This window comes from Oenanthe melanoleuca, chromosome 1A (assembly GCF_029582105.1).
Source record: "Oenanthe melanoleuca isolate GR-GAL-2019-014 chromosome 1A, OMel1.0, whole genome shotgun sequence".
Classification (NCBI taxonomy): Eukaryota; Metazoa; Chordata; class Aves; order Passeriformes; family Muscicapidae; genus Oenanthe; species Oenanthe melanoleuca.
Window position 1 is genome coordinate 11451233 of NC_079334.1, and position 25606 is coordinate 11476838.

The following is a 25606-nucleotide window of genomic DNA, read 5'->3' on the forward strand; positions in this document are numbered from 1 at the left end:
TTTTCAGGGCTGCTCAGGCACAGTGAGCAGTAGGTACACAGGGAATAGGGCAGCCAAACCTCTCCTGGCTTGTGGCAGGGAAAGCCCAGGGGAAAACCCTCTTTAAAAAATGAAATGTCTTCCTTGGAGTTCTTCCATTTCTCTGCTTTTCACAAGGAAGTATTCTAGACTTTATGACTTACTGGTGATTATTACACATTCAAACAGCAGCTGATACTTCACACTGCAGATTGAAGGGAACACCCAGGACAAGAAGGTTATCACTCCTTCTCCATGCTCTAACACACACTCAAACAAAACACTACCAAGCTGGAGGGCAGTTGCTCACTTTTTTCTCTGGACTTTTTCTCTAGATTTTTCTGGATGTGTGAGTACCTGAGTAACAAGCTTATGGGACTCCTCCTCCAAAACCAAGACAGTTTCTCTCTGAAATGTGCAAATGATATGGCACCAAGCTCTTTTATTTTACATTTGCATGGTACTATGGACTCTCAGCTTTCTCCTGCTCTGACAGAAACTTCATCATGGGTTGCTTGCACATTCCCACTGAAAGCAAGTGGAATGTTCTCACTGGCTTCAAGGAGAGCCAGAACGGCTTTTGTGTTCCTTGGACAGCATAATATACTATACTTGGTAGATAAAAAACTGTTTGACTAAGAAAAAGGACCCAACATTTCTCTTTTTAGTGCTTCAAGCCTTTTCAATGCCTATGGCCCTCCAGGAAGCTGCACTACTTTAACAGAGCAGTGGAGGAAGAGAAACTGAAAAAAATATAACTGAAATATAAGTAAACGACCTAATCTGCAACATAGATCTGTAGCAAGCCTGGTTTCATTGCCAGTGAAGTCCAAGACAAGTTTCATCTTCACAGCAAGTAGTAGAACATTTTTATTCAGTATTAAAAAGCATGAGCACTTTACAAGTTCATATACTTAAAACATGTTGCCCATAATTGGGTCAAGTGAACATTTATGCCACATGATTTTTCCCCCCAAGTTTCCTAAAGCTCTTGCAAAGTCCAGGGTCTTCTTTTTGCATTTTCTGAGAGAGAAAAAACAGTATAAGAAGCCTGGGTTGCTCACACCTTCCTTTCTCAAGCAGCAGACAAAAGTGTCATTCTTACTTCAAGATTAACTTTTATTACCTGGGATATTATTGTGGCTTTCAAGTCTAAATTAATTCACCCCAATGTCAACTGACAAAGCAAAAGCTGACCTTTCTTTACACAGCCTGCAAAAAAGTATTCCTGGTAGGCTGAAGCACACAGACAGGAACAAATACCTTTATCTGTTCCACAATTTGCACAAACACATTCTTTGCAGCCTGCAGTGCCCACTTGGCAATTCTGAAAATCCAAGCCTTGCTTGGTACCACTGCTATTTTTGCTACAATATTTGCTATTTGACTGGGGGATGAGCTCCACAAAGAATACCACTTAAAAAGAAATTCTCACTCATAAAGCCACTATCCTACTCTGTAGGTCTGTTCTCTGCCAAATGCAACTGGTCCAAGTCTGTCATCATGTGTCCCATCTGCCTTTCCAGTGACCCCGTACCGGCAACCTTATGCAGGTAAATCCCCAAGGAGCTTGTTCCAGGAAGGGCCTCTAATGCTGCATGTGGAGAGGGCAGATGGGATTTGCAGCAAGCCACAGCTTGATCATCCTGAGAAAATGCCACTCCTTAGCCAGACCCCTTCTTTAACTCATGTATGGAGGGCCCAAAAAGCCCCTACAGCAGAGGAACAGCCCTGCTTGGCCTCACAGAGGCTTTAAAGGCTGTGAAAAAAATCAAATGCTACATGAATGACATCCAAGAGTGACAGGTACAGCCTTTGTTTGTGCTGAATGCAGTGATGATGATGATTTGAAAAAGCCAAACTTTACATTAAGAATCTGACTGAAAGGATTTGGACCTGATTAGAGAGTTTAAGCTAGGAGATGTTCCTTACAGTAACCCAATCTAGCTCAATGAGACTGTCTATATCAAATCTATATTGCTATTTTTATTTCCACAGTGGAACTGCACTACCAAACATATTGACCTGAGCTGGCCACAAATGAAAGTGCTGGCAAAAACGATTCTGAAATAATTTTAATTACATAAAATGCCTATGCTGCTCTGGAATGTTCCATCAAGAAACAATTCACGAGGCTCTGCCTAGAAGTTTACTCTTATTACTTACAGGTACAGAAACCAGTACCAGTACCAGGAGGAATCATCTGTATTTTAAATACAGGGGACTGAGGCATAGAAAAAGAGTAATGTCTACCCTCTCCTAAGAAACAGTGCAAAAAACTATGCAAAGTAAATATATTATTTGTGAACTATTACTCATCAGACTTTTATTTTCAGTTAGACGCTTCTTTCCTAATCCTTTTAGGACTACAAGGTCATTAGTTGAATTGCAGACTATGTGTCTTTTTTTCCCCTCTTCCCCTCGGAGCAAGGCCACACCAATCAGCATGTGTTCATCCTGCAGATCAGCCTCTGGGAGCAGTGTGCTTTCCTCAGCAGCTGCATACTGGCTTCATCACTGAGCTCCACTCAGCTGCTCTGTTACTTGCCACTGAAATGCAGCACATCAATCACTTACAGCGCTCACGAGAATTAGCACAACACAAGACTAATTAGAAACTGAACACTGTTATCTGCAATGATTTGGAGATGGAGTAAGCTGATACGTGTTTTAGGAACCTTTCTTGCTGCACAGTAGTTCATGATAACACCCACCTCACAGCCCATTAGCAAATCAAAATATTATACTGTATAAATACTACTCTGCTCTTTTCCTCTTTACAGAAGCCCCAGGTCTCAGAAGCCTCCATTACTGAGCACATGTGACTTGGTTATATTGGAACATCGTAGGAAATGGAAAGCAGCCCTGACTGTCCAAAACCAGCAAAATGAAAGCCAGCATACTGTGTACTTTGGTCCTGTCTCTAGAGAAGTAGCCCCAGCTAGCCTCCAGACATTTTACACTGCAATACCTACTGGCAGAACCAAAGAAACTCTACACTGCATGATGCTGTGCATGTACTGTCAGTCCTGCATGGGGGTGATCCCTTTCACTGGCTCTTTCCTGGAGAAAACAATGTAACCCACTATAAATCCAGACAGCACTACTTCAAGCTTCTACCTGGAATCCAAACACGAGCAGGGGGAAGCCTGGCAAAGAGCTGAAGCCAGAGATGTACATGTTTAACAGCAAGAGAAGGATGTGAAGGGATATGCAGCTGTTTTGCTGCACGGCTTCACCAAGAGGGAACTGCAGAGCACAGACCAGGTTCTCACTTCTAGCTGAGATAAACATTTACAAGCCATTCATTTTAAACAGGAAGGTATAACATTAGGATATGACCTTCATTTCAGCGTGAAGGCAAGCCACCCCAGCTCACTGCACTGCAGACATCCAGGAGAGATCCACACTGTTCCACTGCTCTGTTATTGCAGACGTCCAGGAGAGATCCACACTGCTCCACTGCTCTGTTATTACAGGTGGACTGGATTTCAGATTCAACAAGGAAGGTGCAATTTTATGTCTCTATGGAAAAATCTTTAAAATGCTGGCGGGTAGATGTCTAATGATGCCATACTGGTGCTGCAAAACATCATATGCAGATAAAGCACTGAAGAAAACGTCTGTGTGCCAATGAATGAGCATTTAGGCAAATAATTCTAAACTGTGCATGCAGATTTGGCATCATTATACTACTATTACAGATGCCTACCCTGCTTTTCTTCTTTTAAAAGGATGCAATTCTGATGCTTTATCATTAACTTTCTAGCTGGAAGCTGACTGAACTTGAAAGACAGCAACAAAAGACAGTGGAAGATTAATTTACAGAGAAAATCTGCAAATTTTGAAAAGCCACAATCAAATTGTAGCTTGAAAGATGAAACATAGTTCTTGTTTGTATCACATCCCCCACACTTCCCATATGGATATATATGTGCAGACAACTTTTTTACTGTGGGAAACTATCAGTTATCACTTTAATTGGGAAGTAGATATTTATAGCAATTTCCTATAAAAATGGATGTAGGTCAAAGACTGAAAGGTGGCAAGTTTGGGCTTTTGTATCCCAGCCAGAGACAGTTTAATAGGTGGATCTAATAGGTGCACAAAGCTGAATGCTTCGAAACCTTTGAAAGGGCTATCAGTAAGTTTTCTAGATTAGCTCTTCAACACTGATATTTCCAGAATGACCATTGATTTTTAAACCTTGGCTCACAATCTTAAAAAAAAAATAAATTGTAATATCCATACAAGCCACAATAGAATCTAGTAATTCTGCAGGAAAAAAAAAAAATCCAAAACAAACAAAACTGTACAAATATATTAGATGGAAAATTCTTCCCTGTTGTGAAACTGGCTTATTACTAAAAGCCTTAAGTGGACCCTCAGCCTTAGCTTACAATTCCTCTCAATCAGGAGGAGACAGAGGAACCCTTTAAGAGGTTTAGTTCAGGGGAGAATCAAAGCTCTGGAACGTGCAATTCTGAAAGCTTGAGAATGTTTTTTTTGAAGAAGGACCAGACACAACCATGACTTGGAAATATGAGCTGTACCCAACTGGAAAAGGTCTTTTGCATTATTTAATAACCTGGAAAAATGCTAATGCTGTATTTAATTTTTGAAAACTGCAAACACTCCTCAGTGAAAAGCAAGTATACTACTATACTACTTCTGGTGAGACAGAAGTATGTGTTCTTTGTGAGATTCTAGCATTTTCAGATCGGCCACTCACACAAACGTGATTTTTACTAGAAAGTTTTTTTCCAATCTGGAATACTTTTATTGCCATTGGGTTTTCCTCATAATAATGTGCAAAACAAATATTTTGTGACTCTAGGAACTGCTTCAGACACTGAGACTGGACCACAGTCCATATCCATAATACACTCCACTGATATCTCAGATCCAAAAGCATATATGAACTTGAAAACCAAAGCTAGTGCTACTCTCTCATCAGATATAAAGCAAATAATTAGGAACATGTTTTAGAGCACCTGCTGGCACCCCATTGAAAAATGGGGTACAGATTTTTAACTTCAAACAAAACTCAGTTTTAAAAATTCTAAGTGGGCACAGGAATTAGCTTGGACCTTCTGCTGATTTTCAGTTGACTTCCAACTGAGAACATGCAAGAACTGAAATGACCAGGCCTGCCATGTCCTATCCATGAACTTTTGAAGAGAGAATATTTTATATACAGTTCTAGTAAGGAAAAAAAACAAAAGACAAAAATCCAAATTTTAAGCAATACTCAGTTGTTTGGAACCTATTTGAAAGCATTATGTCAGCAATTATATCAGCATTAACTTATGATCAACAACTCAGGAAAAAGTAAGATGAAAAGATGGAAAGAAAGACTTTGGGAAAGACATAAAACTCACAAAGTTTTCCTTACTTAATTAAAGAACGGTGCTGGCTGGCATTGCCAACGTCTGCAGTGGCTCTGGCCTGTGTCTGAATTTGCTGTAAAATTCTGATTTTAGTTTTGGGGTTTTTTTTTGAAATTTACTGTTCCTATTTAAAGGGGTTTTATTCCTAAGAGATTCATCTTCTGTTTATATGCAGATGAAAATGATCCAACTTGAGATGGTTGGAATCATGAATAGAGCCCAGAGACAGTTAGAAAAGGGGATGCCTCTTTAGTGCAGAAAACTAGTACAGTCCATTTGCAGTTAGACAAATCAGTAGGATCTTAGTGCAAGGTGTATAAAGCTGGATGTTCTTTTCGTTCTAGGCTTGCTTTCAGATTAGAAACATTATGAACTCGTTTTTTCTGAGAATACGTTGCCATAGATCCAGGCCAGTCTGCTCAGGTAGACAGCAGCACAGGGCAAGACTCAGAAATAAGAATTTCAGTAAAGAGTCAAAATACATTTAAAAAGGTATGACTTTTATTTAAAAAAAAAGTTCATATCTACACTACATAATGCATATATGTATGTTTTAGATTGTCCTGTACTTCTGGTAATAACTGTGGTTACTGCACAGAGAGCAGTAATTTGTCCAAACCAAAGCACAAATAATTAAGGCCAGGACTTTGACATCGGATCTGTGTGGGTGGATTTTTGCACCCCCGCGGATTCAAAGGCAGGATCAAAGATTAGGAAAGCCAGAAATACACTCAGAATGTGAATATTGCTCAAGTCCATCACCTGGCATTTCCAGTGCAGGGAAGGGTCTGCTTTCAAGGGCCTGGGACAGACATTTACAGAGTAACAAATGATGGCATTCTTGTCCCACCCTGCCTGTAGAAGCCAATTCCTACCCCATCCACCTCTTCCAGTTGCGAGTTAGAGCTAGGAAAACACAGAGCTGGTGCTTGGAGTTTCACTTCTCCTGACTATTCCAATAAAATAAATTTAGCCTAAAACCCTCCTCTCAAGCTATATATCAAGCTCGTATTACAGGCTTTTTTTTTTTTTTTTTTTTTTTACTTCCTAAAAAATAGTGTTCATTTTTACTGAAATGTTGAGCTGTTCTGAAAGCAATCAGAGAAAAACAACACTGATGGCTGGTGTTTATGGTGTGGGGCAGAGGCAGATCTGCTGCTCCTGCTGAGGAAGTTGTAGATGGCTGTCACACAAAAGGTAACTCGATGCTATCAAATACCCTGGTTTCCCTTCAGAAAAGAGAACTTGTTGCAGTAACATTTCGGAATCTTCATGTAAATCGTCATCAAAATACAGCACCCATTCATATGGAATAAAAGGGAAAATAATATGGCTGACATTAGGGACAGCATCAGCCCAGATTACGTTCCCCACTTGCCTTAATTTGTGGGAGAAATTCAAAGCTTATCAAAAATTCAGCTGATTTCCATGGAAACAGGATTTTAACTTGTGAATCAAAACTCCACGAGGGCCAGAATGCAAAACACAAATTATAAAAATATTTTTCCTCATTGGGATTCTCAAAATAAGAGGCAAATAGTTAAACAGAATAGAAATAATGAATTCACAAGGGACTAATTTTTCATCATCCACACTATCTTTTTCTGTATAGTGCACATCTACCTATATATGCATATGTTTAGAGTATTTAATTAAATGCCCTAATATTAAAATATTAACATATTTTTATGGTTTTAATACCTCTAATAACTTCAAAGCAGAAAGTATGTGGAGAAGACATATCAGTATTTAGTTCAGCATCTCACCAACCAGTCACGATCCGGACTTAAACTTTGCTTAAACTCAGTTTATGGAAACAGCTAAATATATTTTTACTGAGTATCCCAGTGGAAACATTATCAATAGCATTCTCTGCTTCAGAATTATCACTTCACCTGAATACTCACAAAAAATGGACAATTATTCCCCTGGAACTCGTTGGGAGTATATGATTTCTCTAAGCAAACAAGGCTCACTGTTGTACTTTTGTCTTTGAAGTAACTCAGGTTCTTGCAATAAATACTTACAGTAACATTTCACATTGGCAGTGACAAAGCAATGTAAGAACTAGATTATTTTGTATTTTTCAGTATTTCAGTGCAGGAGGTTTTACAGTCCTCTTTCAGTTTACACAATTTTTCATAATCTACAAAACAAACATAAAATGCAAATATCCAGTTCAACCCAAAGATACAGAGCAGCATGTGGTGTTCTGCATTATAACAAAACTGCTGAATTTTTTAACATCTGACTGTCTAGGAAGAGCCTTTTCAGATCACATAACTTGGAGAAATTTTAAATTCTCTATAAAGAGAATGTAAAGTGTTAAGGCTCTGACACAGCTCAGAATTTAAATTTGTGAAAATAAGAGAAAAAGTTTAGCAACATGGTTTTTCAGCTCTTAAAATAGTGAATAGATTCCCTTCCAAACTGAAGAGTAACAAAAAAACCCCCCCAAAAAACAAAAAAACCCAAAAACGAAACAAAACAAAAACCCCCCAAAACACCCCCCACAAAAAACAAAAACAAAAACAAACAAAAACAAAAAAAAGCCCCAAAAACCCACCAAAAAAAACCAAAACCAAAACCAAAACAAACAAACAAAAATAAAACAAACACCAAAAAAGGATTTAATTTTGTTTAAATTAATAGGAATCCTTCCATTCCATCCTATGACACATAGGTGGTGGTTTGTTAATTTGTTTTTTTTCTTCCAAATATCTTTACTATTTGATGAGATCTTCAAGATATCTGAATATTTATCCACGAATTTTTCAGCTTTATGCCCGATTTTCTTTTTTAATAAATAGCATGCACTGCAGATACATATTGAAATATATAAGAATACTTCAGAATTGTGTATTTTTTCTGCTGGGGTTTATTTATTCTTTCTACATAAGCCTGTGTTTAAGAAACCTTCAAAGCATTTCCAAAATACAACAGTAATGTTACACATAACTTTTCAAGTCAAGGAATCATGGTTTCCTAAAGATAGCTTCTAATGAAAGCCAGGGTTTTTTTTCCATCACCTTTACTGATGCAATTATATTTAATCACTGTTAAGAATCAAGATTTTTAGCAGCTAGATGAAGTATACTGGATTAGCTTAATAGCCATATCTTTCTCAGACTTTCTAAAACCTGTTTTTCTTTCCACTGAAGCAGAGAGCGAGAGGATTGGAAACTTCCAGTGATTCTTTTGTAGGCTAAAGTGGTTTAACTCTGCTCATATAAGAAGACAACTCTAATTCTCACGGGTCAAGAAAGAGAATAAACAAAAACTACATTCCCTCTCTACATTAGCCAGAAGCACATATTGTCAGAAAGAAAAAAGGACAGAAAACATTAGCTGCTGTACCAAAAATATACAGGCATAAAATAAAATCCTTCAGGAAATTTGAGACCCAAATCTTTTCAAAGTTTTATGAAAAGGAGAGCCTATGCATCTAGAGCTAAACTGGATGAATCCATCACTTGACTCAATACCCCAAGGAAAATGTGGCACGTAGTATATTAAGTTAATAAAAAACAAACAAATGTACAGCTAATAAGTCTGAAAATTCAAACCTTAAGTTCCTCATTATAAAAGCCACAAGTGACTTTCTAAGCAGGACTACCCAAACCACTATGCTGAGTCCCCAGGGACAATCAGTTTTCCTTCTCATCTTCTTTGCTGCTTTTGTACTGATGTATAAAAGTTCAGTTGTCTGGGGCTCAACCACTTTCAGGCAGCTTTGAGCAGTCACCAGCCTAGTGATGAGATGACCATACGTGATGAAAGGACAAGGTTAACTCACAGTTTCGGAGTTAGTGTTTTGTTGTTTCATGTGCCACATGATGAATAACAACATGAGAGGCCCCTATTCTTCTGAAATATAATTGGCTTTTCTTTAGAGAACGGCGTAGAGAAACACAAAAAACCGGGGTAACATTCAGGTCACGCTCAGACAGATTGACTTCCTGGTGCCTCCTTCAAACCTTATCTTCCTCCTTCTCTCTCGGAAATGCAAATGGATCACCCCAACTTTCCTTCTGACAGTTGTGCTTTCCATGCAAACATTTGGTGACAAACTCGACTGCTAACCCAGAAACCCATAAAGGCAGCTCTTTGATCCTGTTTTCCTTCAGACATGCTGAGCTCCAGAACAGCCTGTTGCTATGTCCACCACACCGATGCCCCATCACTGCCTTGCGGTTTTCTCCTGCCTCCTGCATCCCTGCCAAGGAAGGGAGAGCCTGCTCAGCCAGACACAGCACCACTGCACACTGCTGAATGGAAGCCTCGTGGCTCCCTTCCCACCAGTCCCAAATCCTACTTCACTTCTGTGCATTGGTCATAGGTTCATCCCTCTCTTCCCCCTCTCCTGGACTCTGCAGCATCCTGCAAAAGTGGCTGTTGTTTTGCTCTTTTTCCTGGACAGTTCAGCTGCTCTTATTCTTTGATTCATTCCTTTAGGGTTAAATGTTTTTTCTCAGCAATTCCTCCTGTAAACTGGAATCACATGTCCCACAAATGATCCTGTCTCTAATTAGGAGATCTTTTATGTCTCTAACGTACATGTGCACGCCAGAATTTTCCACCACACAATGCAAGCATCTATCCTCTTCTCTGCTTCTCGCTTTTGGGATTTAGAGAAAAGTATCCCTCTGCTACCTCCTGTACATTTTCCTCAAATATTTTTCCCAGCTGTTCCAGGGTTTGTGTATTCATTCCTGGCAATTTTATTTCACTCTTTCATTTTATCTGGTGAAAGCATAAGAAAGCTCTACCTTCACTTTGTCATTTTTATCCCCTTTGTCAGGCTCATACACAGACACAGCTCTTCCACATGGGTCTGAAATCTTGGTCCAGGAGTTTTGCATTCTGAGGGGTCTGGTTCCTTGCAGAAGGTTACTCTGCCTACTTCTAGGTGACCTTAGTTTTTTTTCTCTGTGTGGATCTCTCAGCCTGCCTGATGGTAACCACACTTCCATGCACACCATGCTAGATAAATAACATGAGGGCTCCATATTTTTGCAGCGAATTTTAATATGGGTATTCAGAGAGCTTTACTACCTGTAACATATGGATATCTCAGTTGGGTACAAAAACAGTAAAGTATCCAGTGTTTCAAACTATGCTCCTCTTTCTAAGTTCCAGTTGGGCTCCCACAGTCACTGTGACAAGAGTTTGCTCTCACAAGTTTGGCAGACACTTCCAAATCTCTTCACCTCTGTCCTGCCTAAGTAGTGAATTTCTTTTCCTGGACTTCTACCAGCCAAGTTTAAGAAAACAACAATATTCTCTAATGGTAGATGTCTTACAAAGAAGTAATAGTGTCCTTCAGTCCCAACTGCAGATAAACATTCTTGGTTGAGAAATTCTGGAGGCAATGCTTGATCCCAACAAACTTCCTGGCAAAACAACTTCTCTCTTCTGGAGCACAGCTACTTGACTCTGCAGCAGACACAACCTGTCTCTGCACTAATTCATGCCTCTAAGAGCTTCTAAGCTCCATAAGCTGAAGGGAACTTATGTTTTAATCATGTACATAAGCTCTGACAAATAGTCAGAGGCTGTGCTCTGGGAAGATGCTCAACCCCACAGGAGCAGAGCACCCCATGTCCTTGATGCTGGGAGGGGGCTTGGAAGGTGGGACCTCCTCACTGTCCCAGGCTGAGTCTCCAGCACAGATACACCTGCCTGAGGCATCCTGGTGCTCTCTGACCCTGCACCCTCAACTCAGGGCTGGAGGAAGGATTCCCAGTACAGGTGGCACATCCAGGCAGGTCCAGGAGGCTGCCACAAATGCTTCATTTGGCCACAAATACCACCAAGCCACACCAGCTAATGACACTCACATCCAGGAGAGCGAAGTGCTGGGATTCAATTTGCTGCCGTCCCTCTTGAAGCCTCAGAGAGAGCAAATTTTAAGAGCTGAGCTCTAAGATTTGGGACTGGTGCTGGCCTTTCTTTTTGCAAATGCAGTTTTAAGGCTCGATTTAATTGTTGCTAAAAATAAGGTAATAGAAGGGTTCCGGTCTTGCACTATAATGAACTACAGGCTCAATTGTTTGAAGAAGGAAAATTGCATTGATGAGACTGGATCAAAGACAAACAAAAAAATCAGTTATTTCCTCTTGAGGGTAAAAAATTTGGGAGGCTCACGCTTTTTCAAGCAGCCCTTACTGTGGTTTAGAGGCAGAGAGATCTTGTAGTCAGATTTGATTTATTAACAAAACAACAAGTAAAAAAAAAAGAGAAGTGGCACATGAAGACTCCAGTGTCAGAGAAGACTCAAAGAAAACCAAATGTAGCAGTTCCTATTACAAAGTGGAACATGTGCCCAAGCTCGCTTTGTTTCAGAAATGAGCTGCAATGCAGACAAGGGAATGGCATTTGTAACAGCTACAACTGCCTGCCATCCCCAGGCAGGAAACCTCCTGCTAAACTTCAGAGGCACCACCATTTTTAATTCCTTGCCAACATATACACTTGTCATGACTGTTGGGATGCCAACCATTTCATGACAGAATCCAAACAGCAAGAATTTTTAATCCAGGGAATACTCAAAGCAAGTTATGTCAGTTGCTATGCCTCATTCCAGAGTCTGAGAATAATACATGGCACAGCCATTACAATTAAATCTACATGCACATAAAATTATTTAGTCTTTCATGCCTTTTTTAAATGATTGTTTAATGAAGTTTACTATATCTGAATTTTGTGGACACAGTATTTCCTTACTAAAAAATTATTCCTGAAATTTAAAAAAAAAAAAAAAAAAAAAAAAAAAAGAAAGAAAGAGCAGAGAGGGTGGTAATTGCTCAAATCCAGGCTGTATGAAACCAGCTTTATACATGCATACATCAACCAGCTCAGGATACCTAAACTTGCCTGTGATTTGTGAAGCTCTTCAAAGACACCTGAGTGGTCACATGGTACTGACTGATCATGTCAGGCTGCTACACCATATCTAGAAATGGGAGAAAGATACACTGTACTTTCATTAAACTACTATCCTACAAGCAGTATTTGTAGTAATGCTGCATAACTTATGAATTTAGGGCAGTCTGTGTGGCAGAGACCAGCAGCTCCACATTTACACTGAAAACACCATGTCCTTAAAATTTACTTTTCAACAACAGTGTGCATTCACAGAGCACAAGCAGTTCCCTCCCATTAAAAACAAACAAAAAAAAAAAAAAAAAAAAAAAAAAAAAAAAACCAAAAAATTAAAACGTCAACCAAATATAAGAATCATATCCTGAGTATTGCATGCCTAGGTTTGATCAAAGAATACCAGATATTATTGCAAAAGGGCTCTGCTACCTTCCTTTAGCATTCCAGCTTTTCCTATTCTGCTGCCTGTCTCAAGAATAGATACAATCCCCTGACAGACACATTGGGCTAGAAGTGCCAGAAGTCTTTGAAAATGTGAGACAAGGGAGACAAAGACCACAGAACTGGTTGAGTTTTACTCAGCATCTGAACTGGGTTTCTTAAAAAGCCAGTGTCCTCCATCTCAGTCCACCTGAAGACAGAGAAGGGACAGGAAAAGGGGGAATGACTTCACACTGACAGAGGGCAGGGTTAGATGGGATATTGGTAAGAAATTATTCCCTGTAAGGATGGTGAGGCCCTGGCACAGGTTGCCCAGAGAAATTGTGGCTGCCCCATTCCTGCAAGTGTCAAAGGCCAGGCTGGATGAGGCTTGGAGGAACCTGGGACAGTGGAAAGTGTCCCTGCCCATGGCATGAGAATGAAACTGGATGGTCTTTAAGGTCCTTTCCAACACAACCCACTCCATGGTTCTGGGATCCTGTGGTTCAATCTAAAGGAAAATTTAAAGACTGACCAGAGGTGTCCTGAAACTGCCGTGTTAAAAACAGCACACCTTTTCCCAGCTAGTGTAACAGGCACTGGCTCCAGTTCCAAGCAATGTGGGCCTGTGGTTCATCTCCTGGGACTTCTTCAACCTGCTAGCCATGGGATGTCCAGGAGTGGGCACTCACCATACCTGATGAGGATACAGGCATTTCCAGAAACTCCCCTTCCACCCAGAGCAGGTTTGTAAAGTAGGTGGGGAAACCTACCCATCTCATTTCATCACTTACAGAGAAATTATGCCTCTAGGTGCTTTAAATACAGGAATATCAACTTATTTGATGTCTTTCTATCTATCTATCTATCTATCTATCTATCTATCTATCTATCTGTCTATCTATCTCTCTCTCTCAGTTCTGCTTTAGTTGGGTATGGAGTTTCCAGGGATAAGAATTCACAAATGTTAATCACTGTTTATTTAAAAATTTGGTTTAAGTGATTACTAATATAAGCAAGTTTTTGGAAATAGCAAAATAATATTATGAGACTACGAAAGTACCTGGTTACCTGTGTAGTAATTAAAAAATATTACATTTAAGAAAAATTAAGAACATAAGACATATACCAAAGTCTTCAATAAAGATCATGGTTTGCCCAGAATACTCTAAATTAACATTACTCCTGTTCTACCTCTCTCCTGGTTACCCAAAGAGTTTAAGCATTCTCTTATGCTACTTCTTGCCAGTTCTTTTTATTCCTTAAAATCTTAAAATAATATTTCTTTTTTTCCCACTGTTTGATAGAGCTTTTTCTCACAGGACCTCCTGCACAGGAATCCTGTACAGAGACAAAGAGCCACATACTGAAAACCACTGCTGCGTTTAACTAAAGCTGTCGGCGCTTTTTAAAGCCCATCAGAAACAGGACTGAATTCTAAAGAACATACACTCATCTCGTGATCATTTTTCAGCTGGAGATTGAATCAGCCAGCTGACTGCACAAATGAAGATTTTCTTTAGAGAAGAAAACGGTTATAGTTAAAGCACAAAGTTCTCAGAATTTAAAAGACGCCAAAGGAAAGGCTGTCCTCTGCTCAGGAAAAGCAAACTGTTATGACTGAACTTGCCTATGGCAGCAAATCTGAATAATATACTCAGCACTGAAAGTTCACCCCAAATATTTTAAATTTGGCAATATTCTAAGGAACAGAAAACAACAGTGAGAGGCAATCAGGCTCTCTCACAAGTAACTTCCCTTCTTTTACTATTCTCATTTTAGTTGGAGAAAGTCAATACCTTTACAATTATCTAACTTTTGGATATGTATTAATCTTTATGTTACATACTGGATTTCTACCTCAGCACATTCCTTCTCTGGGAAAAAACAAAGAAAAAAGGATTATCAGTCATTTCCTGAGGGCTGGAAAGAAATCCAGCTTGAAAGACTGGCAAGAGCAGTTTAATATTGGAGCAACTGCACTGCCCATTCTCTGTATTCATTGCTCACCACCTCAGTGAAGATCATTTGTGTACAAGGGCATCTGCTTTTCACAGGCGGGTCTGACAAGCCCAAATTATTCCATTTCTTGTGGAATTACAAAGAAAACTGCAGCTGAGAAAGAAATAATCCCACACAACCAAACCTCTTTATTCACCTGAACACGTCCAAATTAACTTCCAAGCAATTTAGTAAGCATGGAAGTCAGCCTTTCCTCTCAGCTATTATTTATTGCACACACTGATTACAAATTTATTTTAATTATTTGTGACAATATCATTGGGTATTACCTGATTTTATTGTTAACTGGGTTTCTTCCTCAAAAAATGAACTTCACCCTCCAGAGACTTTAATCTTAACAAGACTTCATACATTAGAGTTCTTGGAATAGACCACTTCCTTAAAAATACATGAGGATCAAGTTTTAGAAGATTTTAATTTCATTTCTGATCTTGCAATTTATTCTGAGGTCTAGTCCTAAAGAGGTACATGTATTACTAGACTTAGATATGTCAGAGGTAGCAGTAATAACTCACTGTTTTCTTTATAAGAACAACCACCTCTCAACCAGACTGATATTTTTTCCTTTCTCTCCATTTTTAAAAAGAAGATTCTTATGATATTTGTGTTTTAAATTCAATGTAAAATATATAGACACACAGATCTCAGGTTTTAAACACTGCTGTCACTAACTAAAGACATAAACCAAGACAAAAATCATCAAACCGGTAACATTTCCTCAACAGAGGTCATACCTCTAGATAATTATTAAAGGCCTCAAAACTCCTGAGCCCCAAGTACCTTTTCATCAGATACACAGCCCCAAACTCGTGATCCCAGGAATTGCAGAGATAAATGGTCTACACAGCCAATTAACACAAGCTGGTTTTGATCAAACTGTGAGAGGAATCAAATCATAGATTCTCTAAGGGGCCTCAGAGAAACTCTGTTGTGACAACTCTCACACCAGTGACCCTCCAAGACTGACATTTCAACTCATCTCAATTGCCTCAGAGCTGACATAAAAAATGTACAACCCCTGAAGTTAAAAGGTCTGCCACATACAGGGCTCTGCCCTCAGACACAGGCAACCCAAACCACTTTACATATTTATATACATGTATGCATGAACACACAGGTTTCCTATGCAAAACAAAATAATATCATTCTGTGCCAGGATTCCTGGGCAGCTTTTTCATGTGCTTGATGTAATCCCCAGTTGGGCCATGCAGGCTCCAGATCAGCATGATGGATTCCTCAGCCAAATGGTAATTTACAGTAGTCATTTCCAGAAATAGGACACTGATGTAATGGTTACACAAGTCTTTGCCTGTGTTCATTAATACCTCTGGTGTTCTGGGGTGCACAGTGTGGTACTTGTGTCCAGCTAGCGTTCTTATCTACAGCATTTGGAGTGATAGCAAAGAGAGAAAACAAGCATGCTTTTCCTTTATTGCAGAGGCACAGATGATGGGAGGATAGAGCATAAGCAGATTCAATAAATAAATAAACAAATGAATCTGCATGCTGCTGATTCCCCCACATTTATTACTGTGCATTCTACCACAAATATTCTCTTTGATTCTTACAAGAAAGATGAGCTCCAAAGGCTGCAATAACGCTTATGCCCATTTCTGTCTTATTTATAAACTTGTCTGTCTATACACAAATGAAAAATAATGTCTGTTTGTAGGTCCAGGCCAAATTCCTGAGGCTACAAAGTGAGCATTCCATTATTTGTCCTTTGTCATAAGCAGCATTTTATACTGCCCTGGATGTGAACACCTGCAACAGTAACAACTGTGCCCAAAACGAACTTTGTTTAGAAAACAAAGTTTCTGGAATGTGTTTTAGTTACATATTTGACCTAAAACAAGCCAGAGAAAAAAACTCTTGTATAAGAGAACATACTGATAGCCTCTGGAAAATGCTCTTTATATAAAATCCTATGACTACAATCACAGAGAAGGGATCATGATGACACCCCAGCTGCCTATTCTACATTGACAGAGAAATAAGGAAATACACTGCAAGAGTTTAATTCACAGAACGTAAGATAATGGTCATCACTACAGAACACAAACCAAAAGCACTAAGGACAAGCAATGGCATAAACTGCACAAAGTGCAAATATTGCAGCTATTTCTCAGGAGCTAAGCAAGACAAAATACATTGTCCTACTCAGTGGTTCCTACTTTCCCTAACACTTATTTTTCATAGTTAAACACTGCTGTACTTTGACATATATTTTCAAAAGAATAAAGAAAACATAATACATTCTTTCATTTTTTAATACTAAGCAATTTCTTTATATATATGTATATTTATATATATTTAATTCAAGTTGTTCTTTCTGCTTTGATTATTTAAATAAATATTGCATTGAAATTTTCTAACAATGCCATTGCTCCCACAGACAAGGGTCAACGCACAAACAGGATACTCTGCCCTAGAATTATACCTTCACACTTTGCACCAGCTTCTACATTGCAACTAAGTTGTTCTTTATTTTTAATATTACCTTAAGCTTCAGAAGATCTGCAGGAGTCCTGCAGACAGTGGGATGGTGAACTTCTGCTTGGCCACTTTCAACATGCATTTTGAATGTGGTTCAGATGAGTAAGAGCTTTTCCAGTGCTAAAATAATTTCTTCTGTAAATTTTACACTCCTGACAGGGTGACTACATCCAGGCTGATATGCTGCAAAAATAATAAAAATAAAAACTTTCACCACCCAGAAACAGGCAAATATGTATCAACTTAAGCAGTAAATGTCTGTAAGTAAATGTAAGGGTTTTCTTTTCTCTGCTTTTGTAACTCTGGGGCAGGATATCAATTAGCTGTAAGAGAAAGACTGCCTGCACAGTGCGTTTAGGTCTTGAACACACAAAGAGGTATGTAGACCAGTGAGAGTAAAGAAGTCAGAGTTTTGCAAAAACAACCTTTTTTTTTAACTGGGTCCTATGTTGGAGTTGTAAGCAGGGAAGAACAAGAAATTTTTTGTGTATATTTTAAATTCGCAAGGGCAGCGATTCTCAAACAATCCCCAGACAAGGAGTTTGTTCTTTTTGTGCCGCTCGCGGCTCCTCTCTCTCAACCCATGAGCTTCCCGACGGCACTGCACGGAGTGGTGCTCTTTGTCAGGACACTGTCCTGTGCCACCAGGAAAAGCAGCAGCTCTCCAGCTGCTCCCTGCACAGGCTGGGGAAGCAGAGCAGTTCCCTGCACTGGGACAAGGGACAGAGCAGTGCTTTGATCTGCACACTGCGTGCATTTCAGTGCAGCAGGAAGGACCCGCACCTGCTCTTTGACTTCCACGTCACACAGCCCATAAAATGACAGAGCAAACCTGACCCAGTGAACTGGCCGGTGTAGGGGTGACATCACGGCCTCCCAAGCATCTTGTGGAATATTTATCACCAAGTTTTTCTGGCTGGCAGAGTAGCCATGGTACAGGCTGAGGTGGCAGCTCACTTGGTAATTGCACAGGCTGTAAACTCACCCTGGAGACTTCCTCAGGACAACTGTGTCCCATGTCCAAGCTGGAGATGGAACCGACATTGCAAGCTTAAATCTAAGATAAAACTCATCAGTGGCTGCAGAATTTCTACTCTCTCCCAGCAGCCAAAGGCCTCCTCTGCACAGCTCAGCTCGGCACAAGCCTGTCCTGCACCCGGTGCTGCACGAGGGACCCGTTGTGGATGTGCCAGCCTGGCCCTGGGTGAGCCACACCTCACAGAGGCAGGAATTCCTTCTGCCCTGCTCACACGATGCTTGCAGGCACCTCAAAGACTCCTTAAGCAGTACTGGAGCATCTTTAGTTGTTATCACAGTGCAAGTTTTACCTGTAAAAATGCATGTCCCACACTGGATAAATATGTAATATAAACAACCCCACTCCGTATCTCGTTAATAAAATTAAATGTATTTTTGTATTTACATTTAATAAAACATATTAAATACTTAATGTAACTGTACCCATGTACAATACACAAATTCACAGATTTCTACAGCAACACATATGCTGTTGGATTCATCAAGCAATTTCTATAGGGACAGGGTGATTAATTTCAATCCATACTACTAAACATGTGTCTCAGAGCATTAATGTATACTTTAATTACTGTGCTAAGCAGACGAGCACATAAGAGCAGCTATCATTTCAGAACTTTACAGACGTGGTTCACTATTTGAAAAAACCCCTCTTACATGAACATTTGCTTTACAAAAGCAGCAGACTCTTGATCTTATTGATGTTGCTTTACTTTAAAATCAAATCACAAATTCATGATGCTCAGTATTGTTCTTAAAGTCTTGGGTTCTGCAGTTATGCAATTACATGACACCTAACAATGTTTAAGATTAAGTATCTCTAACTTTTGTGTTTTATGCTTAAAACCTATATCTCAGCAGCTCAAAAACCACTCTTCAAAGAAACTCTACAGTGCTTTAACATCTTCTAGCATTTAAACTATGACATGATTTTCAAATCCAAGTTAATATTTTTCTATAATACCTGAAATTAGCAATTAATCCAGGAATTTGCTGTGAAGGCCAAGGCCAGCCAACAACATCAGCTCCTGGCACTGCTTCCAGCTGATGGTCAGCAAAAATACCCACACCCCTTAAGGGGGCTGGACAAGAGTGATGTGTTTCTCAAGGAGCCACCCGCCTGTCCTGGTGCCAGCAGCCCATGGGACAGCATGGGTCAGCCCCAGCACTGTCTCCAGAGGCCACTCCTCAGCCTGCTGAGCGATACTGCTGTGTAGGCAGGATGAGAGAGACCCCCAGCATGACCATCAGCCCTGTGAGAAGGGGCTAAGGGACCTAAGCAGGCTCTGCTGACAGCCTCTCCACACCCAACAGGGGCTAGCAGAAGCCAGAGCTAGGTTACTCACAGAGGGGCGTGGTGGGAGATCAAGAGACAACAGACAGAATTTGAAATACGAAAGGTTCAAGTTAGAAACAATGGAAAACCTTTCTGCCATGAAGTCAGTCGAGCAGTGGAAGGGGCTGCACAGAGATGCTGTGCAGTCTCCATGCTTGGAGGCTTTCATGACCTAACTGAATAAAACCTAGAGCCACCTGGTCTCAGCTGGCCCAGCTTTGAGCAGGTGGCTGGACTAGATGCCTCCCAAGGTCCTTCCACTCTGAAGGATGAACCAATCACTGCCCTGTGCTGCTGACCACTGCTGCCTAACTGGAATGTTCTCTGGAGCTCATCTCTTCTCAAAAGATTTTATTTGCTTTGTTCACTTCCCAGAGACCCTTATTCTTGACACCCTTCAGGCCCTGGACAAGTGTCTTATCTGACACTCGTGGGACTTCTTTCCCTCTGATAGCCAAGAGCTTCAGACAATTGAACACCAAAGAATTTTAGCAAATACTCTACAGTTCATGAGTTGGTTTTGGACTTAATTGCTTCTATACAATGAGTAACAACACACACACACGCACACACCAACACGCAGCATTTAACATGTACAACAAAGTAGTGAAATACCTGTTAAAAATTTTTGCTCATCATAACAAAATCCAATTTAGTTTAGGACGTTTTTTCTTATCTTTTAAAACATACAATTCCATATCTCATCTTGACATATCTTTTCTCACTGGGGTAAAAACCACTGCTGAAACTGTCGATATAAATGTATTTCCATTACATTCCTCCCGCATATGTTCTACATTTTCAGCTCCCAAAGCACAGTGGAGATCAGGAAGAGCCCTGCTGCAGCTTCCATGCAGAACAGAAACCCAGAGCCCACTGGCAGCCTGGCCCATGAAGCAGATTTCCACACATGGACCTGTTTTTATGGCTACTGGAATGCAGAGCATAACACCACCAATACAACCAAACAAGGGAACTAAGAAGCAGTGGTGTTGAGCTATCTAGAACCCAAACTATCTGACATTTTGAAAACGCTTCTCAGGCTCTTACATGAGGTCCTGGGGACATTTTGGTACACAGACTTTACTGCTGAAGTCTGAAAATAGGACAGAGGGAACTCACTGAAACAAATCTTACAAGTGGTTTGAAATACACAGATGTAACAGGTGACGCCAAAACAGCTCACACACACAGTTAGCACAAATCCACCACACTCTTATTAGAAACCTACCTTCCTAAAACAACTGCTTTAGTTCCTGGAATGCTTCTGCTTAATTTCTTTGTTTTGTCCAGCTGGGCCCTAACTCCATTTTGCCAATGTGTATAATTTCCCCTTAGAAAATATCACATGGACAAATCAGGTTCCAGCCTCTGGAACCAAGATATTACTGATCTCCATAAGCTATTAAGGGGTTTCAAATTATGGCAAACAAATCCCTCAAGGCTCACTTAGAAAAAAATATAAAAACACAGGTCTAAGCTTGCCAGACTGTCTGCCTCTCACATTCACAGAAACCCGCCTCAGAAGAAAAAAAATCTTTATTATGTATGAGGTACAGACCATCTGCGATGGGCTTTGAGAGCCAACTTAAAAGTGGGGGGGAGGAGAGTGTTCCCAACTGCATTCACAGTCAGTGAAGAGCTTGAGACTCAGCAGCTGTCTGTGAGCAGGGAAGAGGTGGTGGGTCAGGATGAATGAGGCTGCACAAGACCTGCCAGGGTCAAGGATGGAAAGGCACATTGTTACACACAAACTGTGTGTAAAGGCATATGGAGAACAGCAGCAAGAACCAAGAAAACCTCGTGGAGACAGTAAGATCATCCCATAAACAAGGTATTCTAGGAATGCTGCTTCCCTGTCAGTGTAGAAAAGTAAGGGATGATAATGTTATTCCTGTGGTTGTTAACACAGACCACTGAACGCCTCATGCCATGGGAAGTAAGAATGGCAAGAGCTGTAAACTGGTAGCAGCAAAGAATATGGGAAGGCTTTCTTTTTCATCCTTTCTTTTAGAGAATTATGCACATCTTTCCATATCAGTCTTCAAAATTTTCATAATTCTTTTGACACCTCTTTTCACTTCTCCCCTACACCTATCTGTATTAGCCATTTACTGTTACGCATACCATACAGCTTAATAATGTTTCATTTCTGAAAAGGAAAAAATTACTTTTTTAAAAATTTTAACCACCAAAGCTAGAATTAGATTTAACCCTCCCTGCCCAAAAAACCCCAAATCCCATGAGAACATTTTCTAACATCTGGCAGATTGCTAAACCTTTGTGTGTTTGCAGCTCAACAAACAGGACAGTTCCTTCGGCTGCAAATGAACTGTGAACATGTAGATATAAGTAAACCCTTACAAGTGACTGTTGCTGATTCTGTAAGTAAGCAAATCTATTAACATCTCTACTCAAGCCAAAATCATCACAAGTATTTGTCCTGTTTCATAAAATTTTGCTGGCTTTTTAAACACTACAAATTAAATCCTGCATTCACTGATATTCCTGGCTAAAACTCACTCATGCCTGTGGGGCCAGGCTGTCACCTGGAATGTGAGTGTGTGTATGGGCTGATCCTGTAAATACTTACCAGTGGTGGAAGGGGCACTGGTGAATCTCGCTGTCACACACCAAAGTCCCTTTTCCCAGCAGTCTGTTCCACCTGGCTGCTGGAGATGAGGGCTCTCCATGCTGAATCCACGGGTTCAGACCTCGGGTGCTGCAGCAGCTCCGCAGTGAGTGACGCCCTTCTGAGGGCCAGAGCTGGACCTGTGGGTTTGCAAAGAGGCAGCTCAGGTGCAGGTTCTGCTGAGGAAGCACTAATCCCCAGGGAAAGGGTGGGGTGGGGAGTTTGGGGCAATAGGAACTCAAAGCAGCTTCCAGGAAGCTTGCCAGAGGTTGTCTGCCAGCAGCCCAGCTTTGCTCCTACACAGAGCCCGCACATGCTGGAGCCTTCAGCAACATCCTGCACAGGAGGCCGAGGCCTGGTGAAAACAGGCACCTTCCAAATGGGCATGAGGACATCACTCTCACTTTGCTCAAGCACTACAAAGACCGGGAGAAACAGTGCAGGAGTGCTGTGCTTAAATTTGCTCATTTATTTAAAATAAGGTCAATTCTGCATACCTGTGCAGAATTCTGTAGAATATGTAAATCTGTAGAAAATCTGGAGAGAATTTTCTGGCTATGCTCCTGCAACTCCACACTGGTCTGCACACACTACACATCAATTCAGATGAGCCCTTGCTGCAAGAATGCCTTTTTACCCACCTATCTAGGAATATGGTTATGCCTAAGCAGGGAATTTTAAGTTGTTTCCCAGACTATTCCTGAATCCAACTGCAACCTGTTTATTTTGACCTCAGTTCTTAGAAACTGTTGATGCCACGGTAGAAATATGCTGTGTGTTCCAACAGGCAACAAACAGTCCTAATGAGAGCACACTCCATCTGTGCTGCCAGCGCACACAGCCTCAGCCTATAGCTCGGATACGCTGGAGCGAAGCGCGCAGGGACGAGCTCGTGCTGCAAGGGACGTCCTGGCACAGCAGAGCTCCCCGAAACAGGCCTCTGGGAGAGTCCCGAGGCAGCCAGGGTAGGCACCAGCAGCACTTGAGCTCTCCCCTCCCTGTTCTGAGTTTGTAGAGTACAAGCTTTCACGTTTTTTAAACGTTTTAAAACTATAAAGTAAAGAAAGCTGACTTAGAAACCAGTGCCCAGTGCTCTCAAAAGGTAGGAGTTAAAGCGCGCAGAACATATGGCACTATTTACAGCCGGCTCGCACACTGAATTCTAGGGAATTTTCCATCAACCTCGTACTCTGCAAAAGGTACATTACAGAAAAATGCATGTGGGGATCCTTTAATTTCTCTTGCATCTTCTCTTACAAGATGCAGCTGGGGAGCAACACCCACTGGTATTGGTAGCATGAAACGGCAATCCTTTCCTGTTACCGAGGTCTGGTACAAATTACCATGGATTTAGAGGCACTATATTAAAGACAGTGCTGATTTGTTTCTAAATTTGTATCTTGATTAAACTGTCAGGCTATAGCACAAATGCAGATCTCACCTGACTTTAAAATTCTACAACAATAAATTATCCAAGAAGTGCAGCACAATTTGAAAATACTTATAAATGGATCAATACTATGCTTTATGTTTAGATTTTACATCTTGGTCATGCCAAATCAAATGGAATAGAAGTAGCACTTTACATTCAAACTGTAAACTCAGTGTGCTCCAAATGAAACTGTATGTGAGGGGAGACTGTGAAGCAAGATTTTAAAAGCCAACAAGGTGGCCAACAGAATAACAACTGCATTATTATTTTCAGAATTATTTCTAAGGGCGTTGCGGTAGTAAAAAAAAACAGATATAAAGGGCCAAAACTCCTATTCTCAGGAACTCCCATGCAAACTTGCATAGGTCAGAGCAGTGTTTTTCAGCATTTACCCCTGTAAACAGAGCAGAATTTGGTCTCATCTGTTAAAGCAAAGTCATTTACTCTGGAATAGTTTCAATGATACCGAATATACTTTTACTATCCTGAATTTCGGCATCTAAGATTAGTGCTGTAAACACACATAGGCATTGCGGTCTAATGAAAGAAAAAGTCAACACAAATACAGTGCAGCAAAAGTGAGAACAGCCATGCAGAACTTCCAAAAAGTAGCTAAGGAATTAAACTACTGTTATTAAAGCTACTGCTATTGAACTAGGGCTGTTAGAATTTTCACAGTTTATTGAACCTTTCTGCATAATGCAAATATTATAAAACAGATCAGTTTTCCATCATGATCACGAGCCATTGTTGCTCCTAAAGGTTTTGCTTTTTTAACTGATGTTTTTCTATGTTTGAACACAATTTTTCTACTTGCTTTTACATGATATCCATGTAAGAAAACAGCTATTCTAAATTAACACACACCCTTCCAGAGAGGGAATATATGATAAAAGTATTGCATAGTGAAGTTCAGGCATATTTTTGTACTCTCAAAAGAGGGTAATTGATCTTCCCCTCTCCCCAGTTTCAAATGTGGAACTTGGCTGCTATGAGTTCTTTCCCACACAAATCAAGCCCTAGCTCTTTTGAATTGAAACAATATGGGATGATTATTGTGGGAAATTTTTTACTGTTACTGTAATTTAAAACTTTCTGTACCCAATTTTGCATTTTCTATAAATCAAAAAACCCATTTCACTTAGGGCTACAATTAAACAGAGGAAATCAAAGACTAACTTCTAAGCAAGTCTTGCTATTAATCATAGGACAAACTAGTTGTACAACTACTTTTACTGCAATTCCTTTCTGCCTGAGAAATACATTTTCATCTGAAGCTTGAGTTCTTTAGAGGAGACTGTGCCACAGATGAGACAAATTAAATAGAGGTACAGGAGAGCACCATGTGCTGTTGAAGATGAGCCTGCCTAGCAGTCCAGCACCAGCACAGGGCTACTGCAGAGACAATTACTTGGGGTCTGACACTGCCATTCCAGAAGCTGCCATGCTTCCTCCTTCACCAGGAGCAGCCACGGAGTCACATCTGTTGCTTTACAGACCTGAAGTGAAATCAGCATCTTTCTCCTTTTAAAAGAAAAAATTACAAAAGCAGTGGATTTCAACACTGAAGTTCATATTGAAAACAGGACACGCAAGAGCAAAATTAAAATCGGAGTGCAAAATGAAACCGTGTGGAATATGGAAACATAGGTAATCTGTTTTTTCAAACTGGAAATCAGATGATGTATTTTTCTTTTCTAAAAGAAAAAAATGCATATTGATTGCTAGACAAAATAAAACAGGAATTCTCAAATCAACAGAAACATGTTCCACCCAGCTGTCTTTATTTTTTTCTCTCTCCTTCTCAAAGAGAAATTTTCATATCATTTCTTTCTTTCATATATTTTAGGGAGAGTTTAATGCCTCATGGTGTTAGTCTTTGCAAAACTCCTACAGAGGTACAAGTCATACAAGTCATCGCATTATTTACAGCAGTACATCTA

General features: G+C 40.2%; 1 long non-coding RNA gene across 1 annotated transcript in view; it reads right to left on the reverse strand.

The window, feature by feature from the left end:
• The window catches only part of LOC130266359 (uncharacterized), a 96741-nt gene that overhangs the window by 57160 nt on the left and 13975 nt on the right, over positions 1–25606 (reverse strand). The window contains exons 3-4 of the long non-coding RNA XR_008842850.1: positions 22193–22371; positions 17233–17411 (exon numbers count right to left, since the gene is read on the reverse strand). This is a non-coding gene — a long non-coding RNA (uncharacterized LOC130266359). The remainder of the gene's footprint in view (positions 1–17232; positions 17412–22192; positions 22372–25606) is intronic.